Source organism: Tenrec ecaudatus, chromosome 1 (genome assembly GCF_050624435.1).
Source record: "Tenrec ecaudatus isolate mTenEca1 chromosome 1, mTenEca1.hap1, whole genome shotgun sequence".
Classification (NCBI taxonomy): Eukaryota; Metazoa; Chordata; class Mammalia; order Afrosoricida; family Tenrecidae; genus Tenrec; species Tenrec ecaudatus.
In genome coordinates this window covers 125,657,678-125,670,594 of record NC_134530.1, presented here as the reverse complement: position 1 = coordinate 125,670,594, position 12,917 = coordinate 125,657,678, and the positions used below count along the sequence as shown (strand labels likewise).

The 12,917-nt window shown below is 41.2% G+C and overlaps 1 pseudogene; it reads left to right on the top strand.

The window, feature by feature from the left end:
* The first annotated feature begins 9,231 nt into the window (after positions 1-9,231).
* On the top strand, positions 9,232-9,682 carry LOC142436931 (large ribosomal subunit protein uL15 pseudogene; annotated as a pseudogene).
* Positions 9,683-12,917: the final 3,235 nt, after the last annotated feature.

Here is a 12,917-nt window from a genome sequence, read left to right as displayed (position 1 = left end):
CATAGCAACCCTGTATACCAAAGAATGAAACTCTGCTTGGCCATTCCCACCCTCTCCGTTGTCATGTTCAAGCCATTGTTGCAGCTACTTTGTCCATCCATCTCATTGAGGAGCTTCCCCTTTTTCGCCGATCTTCTACTGTCAAGCACGATGACCTTTTCCAGAAATTTGTCTCTTGACAGATGTCCAAAGTATACAAGATAAAGTCTCACCATCCTACCTTCGAAGTACATTCTGCCCATACCTCTTCTAAGACAGACTGGTTTGTTCTTTTGGCAGTCCATGCTGTTTTCAATATTCTTCTCCAGCACCATGATTCAAATGCATCGATTTTTTTTTTTTGGTCTTCCTTATTCAATGTCCAACTTTCACATGCCTATGAGGCGATTGAAAATACCATGGCTTGGCTCGGGTGCACCTTAGTCCTCAAGATGACATCTTTGCTCTTTAACACTTTAAAGAAGTCTTGTGTCTCAGCCTGATGCAATATGTCATTTGATTTGTTAAGTGTGACTGCCATGAGTATCGACTGTGGATCCAAGCAAGAGGAAATGCTTTGCGACGTCAATCTTTTCTCCATTTCTCATGATGTCAGCTATTCATCCAGTTGTGAAGATTTTGTTTTCTTTACATTGAGGTGTCATCCATACTGAAGACTGCAGTCTGCATTTCATTAGCAAATGCTTCAACTCTTCCTCACTTTCTCTTTTTTACTTCCTCGCTTTCAACAAACAAGGCTTTGTCATCTGTACATTGTATGTCGTCAATAAAGTGTCCTCCAGTCCTGGTACCACATTCTTCTTCCTAGAGTCCTACTTCTTGGATGATTTGCTCAGCACACATTTTGACTGAGGGTAGTGAAAGAATACAGCCTTGACCTTTTCAAAACCTTTCCTGATCTTAAACAATTCAGTGTCCCTTGGTTATGTTTAAATGACAGCCTCTTGGCATATGTACAGGTTCCTCATGAGCATAATAAAGTGTTCTGGACGTCTCATTCTTCTCCATATTGTCCACAGTTTGTTATGGCCCACACAGTAAAATGACTTTTCATAGTAAATGAAACACAAGGAAGCATTTTTCTGGTATTCTCTGTGTTTAGCTAAGATAGATCTGATGTCAGGAATGGTATCCCTTGTGCCATATCCTGAATCTAGCTTGAATTTCTGGCAGTTCCCTGTCAATATAATACTGCAATTTCTGAATGACCTTCAACAAAATTTTACTTGCCTGTGATATTAATGATAATAATTTTCACATTCTGTTGGGTCACAATTCTGTCAGTTTGTCATATAGTGATGTCTTGCATGTTTGTGTGATGCTGGAAGTTATGCCATTGGTGTTTCAAATGCTAGCCCATAGTGAATAGTGTTCAGAGTTAAGGTCTTGTGTCAATTTCTCTGAGCCAGAATTTGCAGTGGTTTGGCAGCAAGACCTAGTAATCCCCTGTGACGTGACCTCATCATTTCCATAATAGAATCTGTTATGAGCAGCTAATAAGTTGTAAGAAGATTAGGTTGGAATATAATACCATTACTGAAGCTACAGCTCTAATGTAATCAATTGAAAGGAAGTTTCCTTAGGAGTATGGCCTGCTTCCAAGGTGAATGGTAGGTGTGGAAAAACTTGCTTGCATTTTTCTGGATCTGGACTCCTCAACTGGTTCAGTGTCTTCTGGTTCTTTCAATTTGAGCCAACAGTCTGCCATATTGCTTGCCAATTTCAAGAGTCATCAGTGGCCTGCCTTTGACCTGCTGAACTTAGATTCATTTGCCTCTGCCACCACTTCTGACCTGCTAACCTTGGATTCATTCACCTTTTAGCCATCAGCTCGTCATCTTCTTGCCTATCATGGGTTCATCAGACCTCACAGCTACATGAGCCAGGAGAAGCCTCCAGCCAAACATCTGGCCATGGACATGGAATCAGCCCATTTCCTTAATATAAATGTCTTTCTATATGTGCATATATAAATTTCACTGATTTTGCTTCTCAGGAGAACCCTAGGAGAATACATTTTCGTGGAGCTCCAAACCACAAAGAACAGAGTGGGAAGAAAGAAGAGGTATCTACTTCTGCAAGATTAGCCTTTGAAAGTTTATGAATAGCAGGGAAACATTTTCAGATAAGGTACAGGAAGATATCCCCTCGGATTGAAAGGCACTTACTATGACTTAGGAAGAATGGCCTTCTCAAACTAGAGTCAACCCTGATGAAATACATGAAGGAAAGCTTTCAGGGTCTTCATTTATTGGTGGGACAAAATTCAAAATTAGAAGAAAAACTAAAAATCTGTTAATTATTGGAATATGGAATGTACAAAGTATAGATCTAGGAAAATTGAAAGTCACCAAAAATAAATATAAAAATCAATATTCTAGGTGTTAAACTCAACTTACTGCCATCAAGTAGATTCTGACTCATCGCAACCCTGAGTATACCTGCCCCTGTGTGTTTTTGAGGTTGTAAATCTATATGGGAGCAGGAAACCTTGCTTTTTTCCATAGTGACTAGTGGTTTTGATTGGTGGACCTTGTGTTTAGCAACCCAACACTTAACCCACTATGCCACCAGGCTTCCTTATCCGAGGTATTAGTGAGCTAAAATGGATTAATGTTGGCCGTTGTGGGTTGAACAATTATATGGTTAACTGTGATAGGAATGAAATAGTATGTAGAGAGTAGTCTTTATTAATGTCATTAAAATATATATTTATTTGACTATACGTAGTCAAACATACTTCCATTGACAATTTCTAGTCAAGCAGTTCAATAAAATTAAATCATGATCATCTTTTATCAGGTCAGAGGCATCATGGATTAAGTAGTCATCTACAAGGTTTAAGTCATACATACTGCACCTGAGAGAAAACTTAATTAAAAATCAATAGCAGTGTGATGTGTTCTGAAATATATTAATCTGCATTCCATATTTAAATATAGTATAATGTATACTTATATATAGAAGGAAGCCCTGGCAGTGCAGTTGGTTAAGTATTAGACTTCTAGCCAAAAGGTCCACAAATCAAACCCTCCAGCCAGCTTCTATCTAGGAGAAAGATAAGCTAAGCCTGCTTCCATCAAGATTTACAGCTGCAGAAACTCCATGAAGTAGTACTACTCTGTCCTATAGGGTTGCCGTGAGTCAGGATATGACTCGATAGCACCAGGTTATTTCTAATTGGGTTTTTTTTAAATTCTATGTAGGCTTTTGAGAACAAGGATAGAATTTCAAATGCTTTTTGAATTTTAGAGAGAGTACATATATATCAGACATTTTTTTTCATGGTATCCAAAATTCATGTTGTGACAGAAGACATCATAGCAATCTGAGTGATATATGATTGGCTAGGTTAGCTGATATACTGGTTATTTTAAAACATACCAATTCATAGATGACCAATCTTTGGCTAAAATTATTGAATATACAAGGGAACCCCCACAAGCATCCCCCCAAAAGGACAAAGCTCTGCTGAAGGAGCTTTCATAGTAAGCATTTTTCCCGCTAGGCAAGCATCAAGCAACTTGCTCTGGGTACACCCAGTGGCATCGCCTGGGAAGTTTCTCTCTGGTTACAGCGAAATTTTTCATGAAAGCAGTTTTGCTCGAACTTCATTTTTTTGTGATGGACTATTTAAGAGAATAGCTTATGGCTCCGAAATGTTGTTTCCTGCTCAGGAAAAATGCTGCAAAAACTGTGTGAAGGTGAACACAGCCTACAAGGACAGGGCTATGGGAAAAACACGTGTACGAGTGGTTTTCTCATTTCAATCCATCGGACCGTCGATTGATTATAAACCTCAGTCAACTTCCCAAATAGACAAAAATGTGGACTAGGAGTGCATTTGGAGTTCATTCCACCAGGTCAGGCTGCTAATGAAGCTTTCTGTGTAGAGATTCTGAAAAGATTGTGTAACAGTATGCAACAAAAAAGGCCTGACTTGTGGCAGACTGGGGTGACTGGTTTTTCCACCACAATAAACCTGCTCACACAGCCATCTCAGTTTTAGGCAAAACAAAACAAAACAAAACAAAACAAAACCCAGCATGCCTCTCTTGTCCCACACATCTGACTCACCTAATCTTGCTCTGTGCAACTTCTTTTTGTTTCCGTGAATGAAGAGTGACTTGAAAAGACAGTGATTTGAGACATAGAGGAGGTGAAGAAAAAAACAGGGGAGGTGCTTTTAAAATTATTTTATTGAGGGCTCATACAGCTCTTATCACAATCCATATATCCATCCATTGTGTCAAACACATTTGTACATTTGTGGCCATCATCATTCTCAAAACATTTTCTTTCCACTTGAGCCCTTGGTTTCAGTTCCTCATTTTTCCCCCTCACGCCCCCACACTCCCTCCCTCATGAACCCTTGATAATTTAGAGATTACTCTTTTTTCATGTCTTACACTGTTCAATGTCTCCCTTCACCCACTTTTCTGTTGTCCATCCCTGAGGGACAAGGTTATATGTAGGTCATTGTGATCGGTTTCCCCTTTCTCCCCCACCTTACCCTTACCCTCCTGGTATTATTACTCTCATTATTTGTCCTAAGGGATTTATCTGTCCTAGATTCCCTGTAGTTCCAGCTCTTCTCTATACCAGTGTACATCCTCTGGTCTAGCTGGATTTGTAAGGTAGAATTTGGATCATGATAATAGGGTGCGGGAGGAAGTATTAAAGAACTAGAGGAAAGTTATATGTTTCATCAGTGCTATACTACACCTTCACTGGCTCGTCTCTTCCCTGTGACCTTTCTATAAGGGGCTGTCCAATTGCCTACAGATGGGCTTTGGGTCTCCACTCCGCACTCCCCCTCATTCACAATGATAAGATTTTTTGTTCTTTGATGCCTGATACCTGATTCCATCGACTCCTCATGATCATCACACAGGCTGGTGCACTTCCATGTGGGCTTTGTTGTTTCTCAGCTAGATGGCTGCTTGTTTACCTTCAAGCCTTTAAGACCCCAGATGCTATATCTTTTGTTAGCCAGGCACCATCAACTTTCTTCACCACATTTGCTTATGCACCCACTTTGTCTTCAGTGATCATGTTGGGAAGTGATATGCTCATTTTCTATTGCTAACCCATCATTTGCCTTTTGGTAACAAATAAAAAATTAAATATCTTATTAAGGTTGAGATGAAATTTTAGACAGCAAATCAATTTCTCAGTCAACAATTTACATACAAATTTTTCTGTGACATTAGCTGGTATTGTCCCAATAAAATACCACTTCTCCCACTCCCCCCTGAGTTATCTGTTCCCATTTACTTACCTCTTCTGTCCTGCTTGGCTTTCCCATCTTTGCTTTTGAGCAAACACTGCCCTATTGGCCTCTTAGAGTTGAATGTTCTAAGGCGCACATTCCTCGCTGGTGTTATTGTTTATTTTCTAGGCCAATCCAGGTTCAAGGAGTGTCTTAGGGTGACAGTCTTGGGAGTTTCTTCTATTTCTGAACAGACCAATAAGTGTCATCTTTTTAAATGAGTTTTTTTTTCTCTCCACTTTGCCAGTGCCTTTTATTGTGATCCTAATCCAAGTGGTTGGTAGTAGAAGCCAAGCACCACATAGTTCCTCTGGTCTCAGACTGGAGGAAATGGTGGTTCATGTGGGCTATTAGTCCTTTGGACTAAGTACGTCCTTGACGCTTTGTTTTCCTTCACTCTTCTTTGCTCCAGAAAGGAAGAGACCAGGAGTTGTGTCTCACATGACGCTCAAGCTTTTAAGATCTTAAGTGCTACTTATCAAGCTAGAATGTAGAATATTATCTTTACGGACTATGTATGCCAATGGGCCTCAAGGCCCCTTGAGATTATGATCCTCAGATGTATCAGTCCCATGAGGTGTTAGATATATCTAAGAAGCTTCCATAACCATGTCCTCCCGTGTGCTCTATTAAGTATATGATTATATAGGCAGCACATACAATATGTATATATGAATCCCCACAGTTATATGTAAGTCCACACATGTAATCCTATATGCCCTCTGTGTTAGAGAAACAAATCCAGAGACACACATATGTGTGTAAGAGAGAGTTTTATATCCACGAGGAATTGTATATTAAGAAAACATCCCAGTCGAGTCTGTATCAGGTCTTTAAATTTGATATTATCCCATAAGTTCTATGTTAGCCCATATGTCTGATACTAGTCCATAAATTCTTCTACAGACTCACACAGCACATGCAATGATGCCAAAAGCAGGAAGATCACAGGTCAGTGGATGAAAAGTCTTATGGAAGTATTTCAGCACTGGGCAGGCTCTCCATGTGGCTCCTCCAGCTGGCTCTAGCTGCCATCAGCATAGCTCCATGTGGCTTGTCAACAGAACGAAGCAGAGAGAGTGTGTGTCCTGCCTCCAGGGAGGAAGACAGGAGTTCCCAGAATCCTCAAGAGAAGGCCATGCCCACTTAGAGGCATTATTGGCTATGACCAGATTGACAGGCCAGACTCAACCCCTTCACTCAGGTTGACAGGAGATGATGTAACTGCCACACACTCCAACACCTACATAGCGTACATATGAATCTATATAGTCTCTCAGAAGTGTTTCATTTTTATTGTTGATGTTGCAGCATTGTATGTTCTATTGCTTCCTATGATTATTCTTTATTCTTTTGTACTCCTCGTTGTCTTCATTTATTTTGGCATGTTGTGTTGACTTTTCCCTTCACTAGAATTAACATGTGTCCGCTATCTTGTGAGTGATTCTCCCCACATCCCATTTCCTTCCCTGGCAACCCTCAAAGAATATTGCTTTCTGAGTAGAAACCTGTCCTTGACTTTTTTGATTGACATATTCCACTAAGAAGAATGTCCTCTAGGTGTATTTATATCATAGGATGTTTCATAGACTCATCGATATTCTTTATCATTGCATAGTATGTGTGTACCACATTTTATCCATTAATATATTCCCATATTTTTTCTCTTGTGACTAATGTGGCAATGGACATGGTATGCATATGCCTATTGATGTCACTGATTTTATTTCTGTAGGATCTTTATTTAGTAATATAATTGCTAGATCATATGATTTTTTTGACTTGTAGTTGTTTTAGAATGCACTATCTTGTTTTCCATAGTAATTGGATCATTTCATTCCTACCAGTCAGTGCCAACTCACAGTGATCTTATCGGATAGGGTAGAACTACCCATGTGGGCTTCCAAGACTGCAACTGCTTCTGGGAATAGAAAGACCTGTCTTTTTCCTGAGGAGGAGCTTGTGGTTTCAAACTGCTGACCCTGTGGATCACAGCCTAACCTGTAACCACTGTGCAACCAGGGCTCCTAGATGGTGTCAGGTGGTTAGAGGAAAAAGACCACAAGCAACACTTGATTTCCATGTTCACTTAATAACTGTCTACTGTCCCATGTCTGATGTGGGAGCAATCAATATGAACACAAGTCTTGTTTTCTTGTTTTTAGGAACCTTACAGTCTGGTAAGAGTGGCAGAGTATAAAACAAATGGAAATAAAATGCTACAATGAAGATACAAGACTGTGTATAGAGGAAGGAGTGATTCACTTGTACCAACTGTGAGATAAAGAGGGCTTTGTGGAGAACCCAACATTTTAACAGCCTTGACAGCTAAATAGGAGTTTGATAGAGAATAAGCACAAAAAGACATTGCTGACTTGGGGAAATCAAGTGCCACGGAGTGGCTCTTTAGACAGGGCTTAGAAATAAGTGTAGTGGGAGATGGTGGTGAAAAAGAGATCTCGTCCAAAAGAAGGCTCACAAGTCAACTCCTTTCATGAACTTTTCATAGTTTTATTTAATTCTCAAAACAGCCATATAAAATAGACATCTTGATAGATGGGGAAACGGCTAGAAAGATTGGCTAATTTGTTCAATGTTTCACATATAGAAGATAGAGCTGGGATTTTACATAGGATGCTAACTAACACAAAGCTACGACATGGAAACTATCTGTAAATAAAAGACAGGAAACCAACAATTATATCTACATTAAGAACAATAAGAACTGCTGCCATCCAATTGATCCCAGTGACCCCATAGGACAGGTAAGAACGGCACTTAGGTTTCCAAGATGGTAAATCTCCAAAGGAGCAAAAAGCCTCAGCTTTCTTCCCTCAGAGCTGCTGGTGGGTTTGAACTCCTAACCTTGCAGTTCGTAGTCCCATAGCTTATCCATTGTGACACAAAGGTATCATCATAGCTATTTTAAACCCAAAAGACTCACAGTCATTGAGTCAATTCTTACTCATAGCAACCTTATAGGTCAGACTAGAACTGCCCCTGTGGGTTTCTGAGGCTGTAATTCTTTACGGAGATAGAAAGTCTCATCTTTCTCCTTTATATTTAGCATAGGTAAACGTAAACTTGTCACTGAGTTAATTCAGACTCCTAGCCACCCGATATTCCTTAAGGTAGGTTAAAAATACAGAGCACTTCCAAGTGTTGTTGGTCTTTATAAATCTTCATAAATCTCATTTTTTAGATCATTTTATTGGGGGCTCTTACAGCTTTTATCACAATCCACACATATATCCATTGTGTCAAGCACATTTGTATATGTTGCCATCATCATTTCCAAAATATTTGCTTTCTACTTGAGCCCTTAATATCAGCTCCTCATTTCAACACCCCCACCACCACCCTCCCTCCCTCATGAACCCTTGATAATTTATACTTTTTTTTTCATGTCTTACTCTGACAGCTGTCTCCCTTCACCCACTTTTCTGTTATCTGTCCCCCTGGAAAGGGGTTATATATCAATCATTGTGATTGGTTCCCTTTTTCTCCTCCCATCCCCCTTCCCCTTCCCCTCCTGCTATCGCTACACTCTTTATTGGTCCTGAGGGTTTATCTGTCCTGGATTGTCTGTGTTGGGAGCTCTTATCTGTACCCTTGTACGTGCTCTGGTCTAGCAGGATTTGTAAGGCAGAATTGAGGTCATGATAGTGGGAGGAGGAAGCATTAAAGAACTAGAGCAGTGGTTCTCAACCTGTGGGTCGTGACCCCTTTTGGGGTTGAACACCCCTTTGGAAAACACATAACTATTTCACAATATATAATTGCATATTATTTTGTGATTAATCACTATGCTTTAGTTATGTTTAATTATATTCAATTTCTAACAATGAAAATACATCCTGCATATCAGATATTTACATCATGATTCCTAACAGTAGCAAAATTACCGTTATGAAGTAGCAACAAAAATAATGTTATGGCTTTTTGTCTTGGCCGCTGACATGCCTTCCAGACTGAGGAAGACCAGGAAACTGAGGGGCTACGTGAGCCACGGCCACGGCCACATCGGGAAGCACTGGAAGCACCTAGGAGGCCGGGGTAATGCTGGTGTCTTGCATCATCACAGGGTCAACTTCAACAAATACCATCCAGGTGACTTTGGAAAAGTCAGTATGCAGCATTGCCACTTGAAGAGGAACCAGAACTTCAGCCCAACTGTCAACCTCGATAAATTGTGGACCTTGGTCCGTGGGCAGACCAGGGTCAATGCTGCTAAAAATAAGACTGGAGCGGCTCTCATCATAGATGTGGTGCAGCCAGGCTACTACAAAGTTCTGGGGAAGGTAAACTTCCAAAGCAACCTGTCATCATGAAGGTCAACTTCTTCAGCAGAAGAGCTGAGGAAAAGATGAAGGATTTTGGGCGGGGGGGTGCTGTGTCCTGGTGGCTTGAAGTTATGTGAAGATTTAAAAGTTAAAAATGGCTTTTCAAAAAAAAGAAGAAAATAATTTTGTGGTTGGTGGTTACCACAACATGAGGAACTGTACTAAAAGTTCATGACATTACAAAGGTTGAGAACCACTGAACTACAGGAAAGTTGTATGTTTCATGGGTGCTATACTGCACCCTGATGAGCTCATCTCTGCCTTGTGACCCTTCTGTAAGAGGATGTCCAAAGTCTACAGATGGGCTTTGAGTCTCCACTCCGCACTTCCCCTCATTTACATTGATATGATTTTTTGTTCTGGGTCTTTGATGCCTGATACCTGATCCCATCCACACCTCATGATCACACAGGCTGGTGTGGTTCTTCCATGTGGGCTTTGTTGCTTCTCAGCTAGATGGCCACTTGTTTATCTTGAAGCCTTTAAGACCCCAGATGCTTTATCACTTGATTCTGGCACCATCAGCTTTCTTCACCACATTTTCCTATGCATCCACTTTGTCTTCAGAGATCATGTCGGGCAGCTGAGCATCACAGAATGCCAGGTTATTAGAACAAAGTGGTGTTCTTGCATTGAGGGAGTACTTGAGTAGAGGACCAAAGTCCATCTGCTACCTTGATACTTAACATATAAATATATGTACATAGATCTATTTCCCTGTCATTATATATAAATTTACATATGGACATACCTGTATTTAGACCCCTATAAATATCCTTTGCCTTCTAGTTCTTTCCTTCCCCACCCCCCTCTGTTTCCTTTGTCCCACTATCCTCTTGTCCACTTTCCTCTTGTCCCACTTTCCTCTTGTCCCACTATCATGCTCCTTCATGAATACATCATACCGGCCTGAAGCAAGGAACCAATAGAGAGGTGAAGTCTGCAGGACTGGCCCCAATCCCAACTATGTGGATCCTCCACCCTCCTCCAAAAGAATGCACTACAGAGGACAGCACTGAAGCTACAGCTCAAGGAGAGGGGTGCATCTGATTAGAGCACACAGGAGCAAACAAAGAGGAAAGGAGAGAGAGTGAAACACATCCTGGCCCACCAAGCCCTGAGGACTATATTCCTGCTCAGAGCAGTCACTGCACAGAGAGGACCATAGGGCCAGCCCCACCATGAGACACAGAAGATGTTCCTCACTGACCCATAATGCTACGGGGGACAACACTGGAGACACAGTGAGAGAATTGTGCCCAATCTGACCCCATCACACTGGGGTGAAACACTAAGGGTGTGTAATGGAGCAGCAAGGGGAGCAAAGCAATGAAGTCCCCAGGGAATACCAAATATAGACTTTGGGGCTAGGGCATTCCACCCCATCAGATTTGACTGGAAAACTCTCTCTAAAGGTCAACAAACAGACCTAGAGCTTTATGGGCTTTTCTTTGTTGCTGTTTTCTTTTGTCTTGTTTTTGTGCTTATTATTGTCTCTGAATGTATATCTAGATAAGATAGGCAGGATAAACAATCTGGAGGAAAAATGACAGGACTGATGGTTCTGGGGGGGACAGGAAAGGGGGAGGCTGGGGCAAGGAAGTGGGTGTTAACAAACCCAGGGACAAGGGAACAACACGTGATCTAAAATCAATGGTGAGGAGGGCCTAGTATGCCTGGTGGGGCTTGATCAAGGGCAATGCAGCCAAGAGCAATTATTGAAACCGGAAGGAAGACCAAACATTAATCTCATTTTATGAATGTGGAAATCAAGGTTATTCAAGGTCACAGAGTAAGTTAAAAAACACATTGGGAATACAGCCCACACTTTCTGATTCCAAAGCCTGGTCTTTTCCCAATATCCTTTAAGGAGTCTGTAGTTTCTTTTGTAGGCAATGGAAAGAACAATGGACATTTTGAGAAGGGTGGAATGACATACAGAATCATGTCCACATGCCTCATCTGGGAAAGCATGTAGGGTAGACTAGAATGGAGAGAGAGGGGGGACTAGTTACTAAGCTTTTACAAAAACAAGTTATTGGTGAGCAGCTGAAAATAAATGTTCACTGGTGAGAATAGGGTACAATCAATCAGAGATATTTGGAAACAGACTGGGCAGGCCTTAGTTCCTGATTGCATCTACAGTAAAGTGGAGGAGGAAGTCATACCCAAGGAGGGGGAATGGTAACTTATGAGAGTCAGATTTGAATGGAGAAAAAGGAAAAAGCCCTCCATATGGTTCTACTCCATGAGACATGAAGAGTGGAGGCATTAAGAGCCATTTGTATTGCAGGGCTTGTTGAAGTTACATTGTAAGCACCACAGTGCCAGTGGCTGTCTGGTCTTTTCACCCATGCACCACAGACCTGACATGTGTGGTGGTGAGTGCTCTCAAGTTGGGTCTGAATCATAGTGACCGTATGTACAGCAGATGAAAACACTGCCCAGTCCCAGACCATCCTCCCAATTTTGTGTTTGAGTCCATTGTTGTAGCCACTGCGTCAATCCATCTCCTTGGCAGTCTTCCTCTTCTTCGATGGCCCTCTTCTTTTCCAGCATGATGTCCTTCTCCAGGCACTGATTCTTCTCATAACATGTCCAAAGGACACCAGGGGAAGTGAAGAGCATTCTGGCTGTACTTCTTCCAAGAGAGATTTGTTTGCTCTTCTATCAGTCCATGTTACTTTCTGTATGCTTCACCCACACCCTAGTTCAAATGCATCCATTCTTCTCCTATCTTCCTTATTCATTGCATATAGGCGATTGAAAATGCCTTCACTTGGGTCAGGCATGCCTTAGTCACAGCTTTGCTCTTTAACACATTAAGGAGGTCTTGTGCGACAGATTTGCCTGATGCAATACACGATCTAATTTATTGACTGCTGCTTCCCTGGATGCTCTTTGTGGACCCAGGTAAAATGAAATCTTTGGCAACTTCAATCTTCTCTCAGTTTATCATGATGTCTCTTGGCCAGTTGTGAAGATTTTTATTTTCTTTATATTAAGGTGTAATCCACACTGAAAGCTGCAGTCCTTGATTTTCATCAGAAAGTGCTTTTATATCCTCATTGCTTTCAGCAAGCAATGTTGTGTCATCTGCTTATTGTGATTGGTAATAAGCCTTCCTTTACTCCCGATGCTACATTCTTCTCCATATAGTCCAGCCTCTTGGATTATTTGCTCAACATAAATTTGAAATACGGTGAAAGGACACACAGAGGCACTCAGTAAATATTTGTTACCTTTTGAACTATAAGAGGATCTTTAGCTCTTTCCCTCGGCCTCCGAGCAGGCAGCGGCAG